This window comes from Uranotaenia lowii, chromosome 3 (genome assembly GCF_029784155.1).
Source record: "Uranotaenia lowii strain MFRU-FL chromosome 3, ASM2978415v1, whole genome shotgun sequence".
NCBI classification, from domain to species: domain Eukaryota; kingdom Metazoa; phylum Arthropoda; class Insecta; order Diptera; family Culicidae; genus Uranotaenia; species Uranotaenia lowii.
This window is the reverse complement of record NC_073693.1, coordinates 255953063-255964265: the sequence shown is the minus strand read 5'-3', so window position 1 is coordinate 255964265 and position 11203 is coordinate 255953063. Positions and strand designations below refer to the sequence as shown.

The following is an 11203-nucleotide window of genomic DNA, read 5'->3' as shown; positions in this document are numbered from 1 at the left end:
ACGCGATTCGTACTATCGCGCGAAATACCATTCGGAAAATTATCCGTCGCAGCAGTCGCGTGAATACTTTGTTTTGGTTCACCCAAACTTCATATGAACCTGCACTGAGATTATTTCTCGGCAGTTTTATTTGAAAATATATCGTGTTATTTTTAAATAATAAAAAACGATTTTCCTCGACTAACTTTTTAAATAAATTCAAAGCAGAGGTCAATTTCAATTATGACAAAGTTTTTCCAGCATATACCTGTCGTTTGTCCAATATATGGACGAAATGGTGACCAGCAATTTCTGAAGAGAAATTCGTATTATTTTGCGGCACGGTGAATTTGTGCTCATTGTGCTGTAAAAAACAACATCACTTCGGGGGAAAATTTAAACATTGTGAATTTATTTTTTTCGCCAAGCTGCATAAGATGCATATTCCATATATCGGCGCGCGTTTTTTTTTTCTCTAATTATTTGAAACCTTTGGAGATTCCGGTGACAAATTGCGTGGTCATCAGGTCTCGCACGATCCAAATTTTTTTCATTCCATTTTTAATTGCTTGAATAATTTAAGAACGTGAAGTTTTGATGCCAAAATAAATAAGATGGTTTATAAAAAATAATTTTCTTCGAAAAACAAATACTCCTTTTCTTTAAGAACAAATAAAATAACTTTTCCTAGAGAAATTGATATATGGATATTGTTTTAAATATTTAAAACAAGAGTAGATTAGCTGAAAAATATTTAAAGTACAAGCTGCAAAAATGGTTATTTATCATTTCCCTTCATCTTAAATTTCTATAATCATGATTATACAGTTCAAAATATGTCGACTGGAAAAGAAACGCAGCTACCAGATCAAAATCAGTTGCTTGGACTCACAATGAAATTTCCTAGAAAAATTTATAGCATCCTAACATCTGTAACCAAAGAAAACACTCAACTGCTGAGCACAGAACATTTGTATCCAGAAAAAGGTAAATTTTACTTGTTCAATCTGTAACATGAGCAAGGATTAAATTATAAATATGACTCTAGAACAAATTTATCTTACATTAAAGTACTTTTGAAATAAAATCTTTGGTGCTTATTCTGCGAGTCACGTGACGTGGATTTGTTGGGTCAACATTGTAACTCTCCTTTCGTTACGCCCGCTCAGTCACAAGAGATTCCCCAAGATTCCCAGGGTCGGCTCAAGCTTGCCGTAATTAGGATAGTGATAAGAGGAGGTAGAAATCACACTTAGTTACCGAATTTTATGATTTTATTCGGCACTCCGAAAACCTAACATTCCCTAACGTCCCTAGCTAAGTATTGACATTGAAAACTTACTTTTTATGTGTGTGGTGTAAGTGTCTGGGCCCGCCGCTGCCGATGACCGTCTGCATGGGAGATCCGATTCGCCGATCGGAAAGATTATGTCCGCTTAAATTCGCTCGGATTCGTACCTGAATCCTTCGGATGGAATCACCACCACGAGGCCGTCGGGATATTGGTTTCACCGTCGCTGGGGTTGTTTTTTGTCAGTTGAGCCACCAATGGAGGATTCCGCACCAGTTTTTGGTCAGTCCGACCACGAGTTTGTCAGAGCGTATGTTGACGGACGCTCCTTCGGAATATCCGGAAATGAGGTATGCCACCTCAGCCTTCTTCGGGACCAGACAGTTTACCAAGGCTTATCCTGGTAGAAATTGGCGCTACCCACGGATTAAGCCAAAGGTTTTGATCAACGAGGTCACTTAACACGGATAAGAAACTTCCGGAACTAGTTAAGAGACGATTTAGAGGCAAACTATCTAACAGACACTTTTTGTAGCGTAGGGTGTTGCTTTCTTGCTGGTCCGAAACGAAGTGGAAGATCAGCGGAAGTCTCACTTTTTTTTCCAACTCCGTTTTTCCATTTTTCGATGAACTTTTACCATAGGGCAATATTATACCACTTTGGTGAAGTTCTGTGGTGTTTTGTGGAGAGTGTGGTGTTGTTGCTACTGTCTACAAACCTAGCAGTGTACTGTTGGTTTAAATTTGAAAAAGACGTTGTGCCGCAACCTACTCTTTTCTTTTTCTATATTTTGAATTTTTGGTTTCATTTTTATTTGTTTTATTTTTAGTGAATTTTTGAATGCATTTTTAGTTTGTTGGTTGGCTTTTTATTCTTAAAACTACCCTAACTATATAACTCGGTAGAAGTGTGATTTTCACCATAAATTTAATTATAATTTTAAGAATATTGAGGAATATAAAATAAACGAGTGAACGTTCAAATATGGACGGTTACACTACCCCACGGCGAAGGAGAAAAAAATTGTGGAAGCAATTTTTTTCATAGGGAGACTTTCAAATTTCCACCGTAGTACCGCACCTGTACCACTCTATTAGAAACCTCCAATCAATCTTCAAACAACACTTCACTTCAAGTTTAGCAAAGCCAGTTTATTTTTTTTTTTTTGGCAATATATTTAATTAAACTAATTCAAATAAATAAACGAAGAAGAACAACTATATACAGCTCTAAGACAAGAAGAAACTGTACGTAACTGCACATAAATAAATAATGGGACTCGATAATTATAAAGTAAACAAATGAATAAATATTTGAAAAACGTAGATAAATAACAGAATAATGATTTTCTTTTCACCATTGATCAGATGGTTGAAAATTTCAAAACGAAAATCTAAAGAAAAATCGCGCGAGGTGCATTTTAGTATTGGAGGGTATACTCCATTTTGTTTTTGCTTCCAATATTTTTTTTTTATTAGAAGAGATTTTGTTTTTTTAGAAACATAATAAATATCGATTCGATCTTCAAATAATCCAAATTACTTCGAGGGAAATAAGACAGTATCATTTTTTTTAAAGTTGGCCAAATGATCATTAATGTTCATTTATTGTCATTATTTTTCAATTTATTCGGCATCATAAAGCAAGCAAATCAAATAAATACTGTTCTCAGCTGAGTGACGTCATTTCATTTATTTTTCATATTCAAAGATGGAACAAAGAACAAAACTGCTCGAATTTTTGTTTAACCGCGTTCATAATACAAAATGTGTTTTTAACTATATTATGTTCAGCAAAATGATGAATACGAAGAACAAAAGCATTGTTTTGCTTGGAAAATTATAAATGTGTAAATATGTTTTCTTTTTTCAAAGGTACCTTTAGTAAACTGCAATCTATTTGCAAATGCACGTCTGCATTGCTTGCACATCTCGATCAAGAGGAAACTGCTCGAATACGAAGAGATAATTGGTATTGAGAAACGGTTTTGAACAATGCCAAAACTCTGTCGTTGAAACTCCATTTAGATCAACGATGCACTTTTCGATCCTTTTTCGAAATTGAACTAAGTCCGGAGGTCTCCTGCAGAAAACACTCCCAGACTTTTCCCTTTTTCGTCTCCCACCTCGTATGCACATGTCCCTTTTTTCGCTATTATAACACACGGCTCGTACACTTCACCCAACTTGGCATTGAAATTTCCCGCAGCAGACGATTGTTTGAACGTTCGTTTAAACACTCGCTGGCCAACTGAGAAGGTTGGAGCATATCGCTTATGACGCAGGTCATACCTACGCTTAGTACTCTCGTGAGCTTTCTGCAAGAATTCGGTAACCCTATCGTATACTTTCCGGTTTACTACACGCATTCTAGTAATTCTCTCTTCTTCAGAAAGAGTATCTCGATCTTGGAAACGATGTTCACTACCTGCTGTTAGTATCTCATGACCGAAGATCACATAATAGGGAGTCTACTTAGTAGTTGTGTGAACAGTATTGTTCAACACAAACTCTACTTCGGAGATTCGAGAATCCCACACTCGCTGGTTTTCCCTAACGTAACTCCTTATCATCGCGTTTATTGTGCGATTCAGTCGCTCTGTTGGGTTCGCTTGTGAACGATGTCTGGCACTTGCCCAGTGTTTTACCTCGTACTTAGCGAGGAACTGTTGGAATTCTTTCGATTGGAAAATGGAGGCGTTGTCCGATATCAGAAACTGGGGAACCGAAAGACGTCGAAACCAAAACTGTTCCAGAAGCTCACAAACGCTACTCGAAGAAATTTTTCGTACAGGAATCAAGTGACAATATTTGGAAAATACATCCATTAAAACCAATAAATGTGCATTGCCTTTGGAACTTCTTGGTAGTGATTGAATGTAGTCGATTGTGAGTATCTGAAACGGTTTTGTTGTGACTCTTTGGTTTCCCATTTCTGGAACAACGGATATGGTGGAATGTTTGATTCTTTTACAGGTTTCACAGTTCAAGACGTGCTTTTTAATGTCAGACGCCATGCGAGGCCAGTAGAAGCGCTTTTTAATTTTTTCTACGGTTTTTTCATACCCCACATGAAACGAGTTATCGTGTTCTTGTGCAAGGATTTCCTTTCGCTTTTCCGTTGGCACGCATAACTTCCATTCAAAAGCATAGTCGAGAACGTCGGACTGGGCCGATACAAATTTATACAAAAGATTATCATCGATTTTAAAGTCAGGAAATTTTTCCGGGTTTTCTTTCACCGAGGCAAACAATTTCGAATGCCAGTCCCGATTTTCGACAAGTTCCGAGACTTCCATAGACCTGGACAAAGCGTCCGGTACTATGTTATCCTTTCCTTTTCTGTGTTTGATGAGCATATCATACTGTTGCAGTTGTATGCTCCATCGTGATAATCGGGATGAGGTTCGCCATTTAGATCTCATTATAAAGGTGAGAGCGGAAGAGTCAGTCATTAAGGTGAATCGAGTCCCTTCGATGTAACATCTGAACTTATCGATACACCTCAGTGCTGCTAATCCCTCTTTCTCGGCGGCATGATAATGAAGCTCAGCACCTTTGAGCTTCTCCGAGTGATAGGCTATAACCTTTTCATCCCCATTATGCACTTGGGTCAATACTCCTGCAACAGCATGATCGCTGGCATCTGTCTGTACAGTGAATGGCAAATTGTAGTCGGGATTTGCCATTACTGGTGCGCTGATAAGCCTTTCTTTTATGCGCCGGAATGCCTGATCCGCTTCAGCCGACCATTCTACCTTCTTAGGGCGATTCCTTAGAAGGTCTGTTAGTGGGGCGGTAAGTGCACTAAATTGAGCAATAAATCGCCGGTAATAATTACACATACCGATAAATCTTCTTAATGCACGAACAGATTTGGGTACCTCATAAGTCACGATCGCATTAACACGATCTGGGTTAGGTCTCAAACCGTCTGTTGATAGGATATACCCTAAGTAGGGCAATTCAGGTACACAAAATCGAGACTTTTCCAAATTTATTCTAAGATTGGCCCTTTTGAGTCTTTTTGCTAGCTCTCGTAACATATTTGCATGCTCTTTGAACGTTCGACTCACGACAACTATGTCGTCCAAATATACAAATATGTGGGGCTCGAGCTCCCCGAACCCTAGCGTGATGTCCATGAGCTTTGAGAGACTAGAGGGACTGTTTGAAAGACCAAAAGGAAGGCAAGTGTATTGATACAGTCCTCACCCAGGGACGGAAAAAGCTGTATATTGACGTGATTTGGGGTTGAGTGGGATCTGTAAAAAAGCTTGGCTGAGATCGACCGTTGAGATGTAGCGAAACGAGCCGAGACGACTAAGGATCCGGTCTTGATGGGGAAGCGGGTACGCGTCGCGTTTAGTCCGTTCGTTGAGCTTCCTCGCATCAAGACACAGACGAATAGCATCTACGTCTCGTTTTGCCACAGGAACAACTGGCAGTGCCCACGAAGATTGTGAGCGCTCAACAATGCCATCGCGAATCATATCGTCTAACGCTGTGTTTATTTTTCGCTGCGTGTCTGGACTCCACGGGTATGGATTCTTGCGGATTGGAGGCAGACTTTGAAACTCATCGGCTATCTCTATTGTATGGGTGAGCAGGCTAGTGCGACCTATATCACCAGGTTTTGGAGTTAAAAATAGATTTTTAATGTCTTCCAGTTCAGACAGTTCTTCGGGACTCAATTTGAGCTCTTCATCCATCGGCTCGACCGAATCATCCATTGTTTCGATGAATGTTTCGCGTAGCGATGGGTAGATCCCAAATTGATCCCAGAAGGACATGCCGAGATAACACTGTCGGTTAAGTGACGGTGCAACAACGAAATTTACAAGTTTAGTTGTTTCGTTGAAATAAACGGGTATTTCAACTTCTCCTAATACCTGAACTGGGCTACCTCCTGCTGTAATTAAAGTCAAATCAGTAGATGACAAGTTGATGTTAAGATTGGAAATTATTTTATGGGCGCCTTTTCCTAAAATGTTTTTATTTGAACCGCTATCTAATAAGGCAATGAGCTCAATCCCGAGCAACTCGATTTTCACATAAGGTCTGTTGTCATAACGCTGTGGGTGGAGAAAAATTGTATTAACCTCCTGCTCACGTTGTGGACGGCAACAGACTTCATGGTAACCAATTTGACTCAGGATAGCTGTTGTGTGTTCGATTTCTGACTGAGGACTTTCGAGAAGTGACGCTTGACCACCCCGCCTCATTGGGTAGTCTTGGTCACGTTTTTTGTTGGGCAGTAGGGGCAATCTGTTCCGAAAAAGCCGGGAAAACCACATGCTTCGCAAAACGTCAATCGTTTTTCCTTACACTGATTGTGATTGTGACCGTAATTATGGCAATTCAGACAAGTACCCTCCTTCGGGGGAAGATAACTTTTCACGATTCGTTCCAGAGGAGTCAAAACTCGACTTGGCCCTGGCTTCGGGTTGTCAGATTTCCCAATATGTTCTGATCTGTTATCAGGTTGTGTGGTTTTAGTAAACTGAGGTTTGTGTTTCGGTTGATGATCGTTGGAGCTGTTCTTCGGATTTGGGTACCGTTCTGAGTTCCTGAACTCTCTTTGAGATTTTTCCCCTGATTTCCACTGTCTATTGTTAGTGGACCTACACACCAAAAATTTTCTAAAATTACACGAGCTAGAAACGCTTAAACACCTAATGGTTTTCTTTATCTAATCCAGATCAGATCTAATTTTACATCATTCTTTATCTAAACGACACACACCACAAGAATTTACACTTTTAAACGAATGTTAAGCTTGAAAAGATTTAAATTTATGTCATTAAGGATGTATTTTTATGTCATGAATTTAAAAACGATAGCGAAAACGTAAAACAGGATTTGAAATCAAACAGTCATTGACAACCTTTCAAGTAGCTTGCCGCGGTTTAGAATTAAAGGACAAATAAAAACATTTCCCTCTTCCGTTTAGAATGAGTGTTACCATAAAATGAACATGGTCCCCGCCGAATCATTTTTTATTTATTTCCCGTTTAGCGAAGGAGTGACGAAACAGTCAATTGTTTCGGGAAATCGAGTGGATAGGATGTTTTGCTGCGGCAGTCCGAAAAGGTAATACTCACGTTACTTTAGTTTTCTAAAGAAATAATACCTATTAGTTTAATTGAACTGATCGTCATCAATTCAAAGCTAGCAGGCAGCGGGATCCCTGAAACGAGGCCTGCCTTTGAAGATTCCCAGAAGCTGCTAGATAAGTGGAACCAACAGCAGAACACTGACTGACGCTAGCAGTAGTGGCATCGTTCATCAACAACAACCGAGGATCCGATTCCAGCAGCACCATGATGGATCTAATTGGGATCTTACAATATCGACACCGAATCTATCGAGCGGGCTATATAAAACCGTAAGTAATCTGTATTATTGATTCTTAAAAACGATACTTGAAAATTTCGTAGTGAACATATCACTACTAGTCATTTTAAAGTTATACCTAATAGTTTTTGTTAGATTAATGTTTCGTAAAAAATATGTTAATTTTGAACCTTTGAATAAATGAGCAAATACAGTACTCGCTCGCGGAGAATATTTTTATAATTTTTAAAATTGTTAAATTTTCTGACTTAAACTTCCAACAAACATTAGGTATAAGTTTAGAAAAAAGCGAATCTCCTATGCGTCTGCATCTGAATGCATAAAAAAGCCGGCAAGCTAAACGTTTAAGTTAACACATTCTTACATTGGGTCGTACAATTTAAAATATTTTTTTAAAAGCGTGATGCTTGATTGAAAATGGTTTTACTACGCACAAGAATTAGATTACTGAGACAAAAATAAATTGAAAACAAAATAAAGCAACATTTTAAATTATGCCTCATTTTCAGTTTTAAAATCCAAATTTGGACTCAGTCGCTGAATAGGAATAGATTTTTAAATTTAGCCTGTTATAAATATTCAAATACACTATTAAGATCCGACTTACCAAAACACTCCTACGAAGGTGAAACTTACTTTGAATACCTTCTTCCCGTTTCCTTCAAAGCATTTCATTCCAGGCAGTTGATTTTGATTTGACGGTATATACCTATACGACTCCCGGACGGTTATACAAGAGTGCCAGTTAGTCCGGCGGCCGGATTTCCTTCTTACACACATTCATCATCCGAATCAATCGATGAAGACATCTAGGGTATTTTTTTCTAGAACTAATGGAGGCGCTTGGGATCAGAGGGGTGCAAGTGCCTAAATGATAGAGTTATGATGGTGCTGAAGGTGAGAAAGTGCTCGATATTTCATGTATTTTTCGAACTCGAGCAGTTTCAACTCAATCAAAAAAGTGTTCAAAAAAATTATAAAAACCTTTATTTCGCACCACATGTACATTGAAACATGAAGAATCGTTAGGTACATATACACACTCATTTGGCGGAACCCCTAAAAGTTGTAAAAATGACCCGTTATTGCGAACCTCCAGGATCTGTCAAAACATGGGTCATTTTGTCGGGTCAACATTACACATTATTTTGAACAGCCCCGGTACTCTCCAAAGCGGGTAGTTTTCGAGCTTATCAAAATTTCAACAGTTTTGTGGAACTTGGAATCGGCATAATTATATGGAAAGTCGAATTCGCATTCATCGTAATTTGAGGATGGTGATCCGCAAAAGCGAGGCGAAGAGGTTTGAGAATGTACAGCGAAGGCTTTGGCGGTAAGTTTATCTAAAATGATTAAAATATTATCAGAAAATCAAAAGTTTGAACTCTTTCCAGGTTTCTTTATCCTATTGCCGGTGTTGAAACGGACGCCCGGGAGAAAGGAAAAGATAATTAGTGACATAATAATGTTAATTCAAAGTAAAAGCTAAGAATAATTATGAATCGAAAATAAAGGAAGTAAATTGCGTTTGAAAAATTAGTGAAAATTTGTCTTTCATCGATTTTTTTCCCACTTGCATGCAATATTCCTTACCACAAGTAACTGCTCACATCTCCACCGAGGGGGCAAGCGTTCGAAATAATGTGTAAATTTGACCCGACGATATGACGTACAGCCTATGTACCCTATAAAGGGTACAAGGCCTGTACACCAAAAAGGAGTTATCCCAGTCTTATCCGATATCGGGTCAAAACTACACTATAAGGGGTTGCGCCAAATGAGTGTGTACTTAACTCAAAATTGATTATTTTGGCACTTGCACCGCACCCCTCTGATCCTGAGGGCCTCGATTATAGTATTCCTGTAGCATGGACCCGAACTTTTAGCTTGAACACGAACCGCGATGGGTGTTTCGTTTTGACAGAAATTTTATTTTTGTTTTCTTTTCGGGCGGTCGCAATTTCGGAATGTTTTGATTACGGGTCGCTCGCGTTGTTGGAACATTTGAATTCTGTTTTCACCTGGTGGTACCAATCAGACAGAACGGACCGCTGTACACGATCGTTGGTTCTTCCCAAGCTGGATGGCGGTTTCGAATGTTCTAGAGGAATCCTGTCGGGGGATCACCCGCTCGGGATGACGATCTAGGTGTGTACTGTTTGACCTTGTGCTGCTGTTTATCGTAGACGCCCCGTTCGCGTTCCACCACTCATTAAGACATTGCCATAGTTAGCACAGCTTCCGACGTGTGATCCGGAGGGATGAGAATGCTGCTGTTCGTTCTTTCTACTGCTGCAACCGCTGTTTCTCTACGTCGTCAAAGTCATCTTTGAAGATTCCAATACTAGCAGCAAGCGGCGGAGGAGGAGGACACAGAATGGCCAACACGTTGAGTGACCACAACGAAGGCCAACACTCTTCTCTTCCCCTTCTGGTGCGTAGAAATCTATTCGGAAGGGCTGCATTGAAACCATCAAAACAGAATCCTGATTTCGGAACATTTGGATTCTGAAAAAAATCATCGAATTCATTCGAGTGAAAAATACTCTGCAGGTAAGTTTTTTTTTAAAAATTTGGATGAAAATGAAATCAAGTTCAAACTTAATGTATTATTTTCCAGCTATAGGTGTTGCGCGTAAAAATGTCTCCTGTCGAAAGCTCAATTGAAATTTGGACAGAAATTCCGTATCAGAAATTGTAGTTAGGATCAGGATTGTGCCTAGTATTGATACCTAACTGATTGACACGAAAATGTGAACTTTTTCCTGCAAGTGCAACAGCAACAGTAGCTAACATCAAGGGAAAGTGGCATTCCTTCTCTAGAGACACCGGCTTTACTTCAGACGAAATATTTGCTCGGATTTCCGAATGTGATACTGTGATCAGTGGTGATACTACAGGGGCATGGACTACGTAGAAATCTATCTATTCGTCTAGGAAAACCGTTGGAACCAGCGGACAACCCAAATTAAGACCCGAAGTACTAAGATGACACTTTAATCGACCATCAACGGCAGCGCTGATGACAAATAAAACCGGTGCGGCAATTAAAAGTTGGTATGAAAAAAAAAAAACTTATTTTTTTATTTTTTTTCCAGGTTTCTCCCAATAGCAGTTCTATTTCCAGTAAGCTGCTCTGGTGTTGGCTCTGAAAGATGTCTAATTGTTATCCATACAGCCTAGCCAACGTAAGGAGTAAGCGGAAAATTGATAATATGTGCGAGAAAAGAAACCAGCTGGTCTCGGAGCGGGGGTCGAATGTACTTTGCCTCCTTGACGCAGTACAAGAAAAGCCAAACGCTTGTGTCTGGAATGCCGATATACGAAAGTGCATTGCGGAATCAATTTAATTTGTGTTGTTTTATAAAAATAGAATACATGATTTAAGCCAATCAATTCTAATTTTTATTATATATCGGGAAAAGAAATCCCTTTTAAAAACACTGAAATATTAATTTTTCTTAAATTAGCAATTATTCGAAAAAAAAAACTGCTTAAGTTTTAACAAAAAATGATTTTAATAAATGAGAAATTAGTAAAAATCTTGTCCGGACATTGAACATTTTACTGGAATTT

At 38.9% G+C, this 11203-nt stretch overlaps 1 long non-coding RNA gene across 1 annotated transcript; it reads left to right on the top strand.

Annotated features, from left to right (window-relative positions):
• The first annotated feature begins 9588 nt into the window (after positions 1–9588).
• Positions 9589–10962, top strand: LOC129757815 (uncharacterized). Its single transcript, XR_008739816.1, has 3 exons — positions 9589–10180; positions 10248–10665; positions 10726–10962. It is a non-coding gene; the product is annotated as an uncharacterized LOC129757815 (long non-coding RNA).
• Positions 10963–11203: the final 241 nt, after the last annotated feature.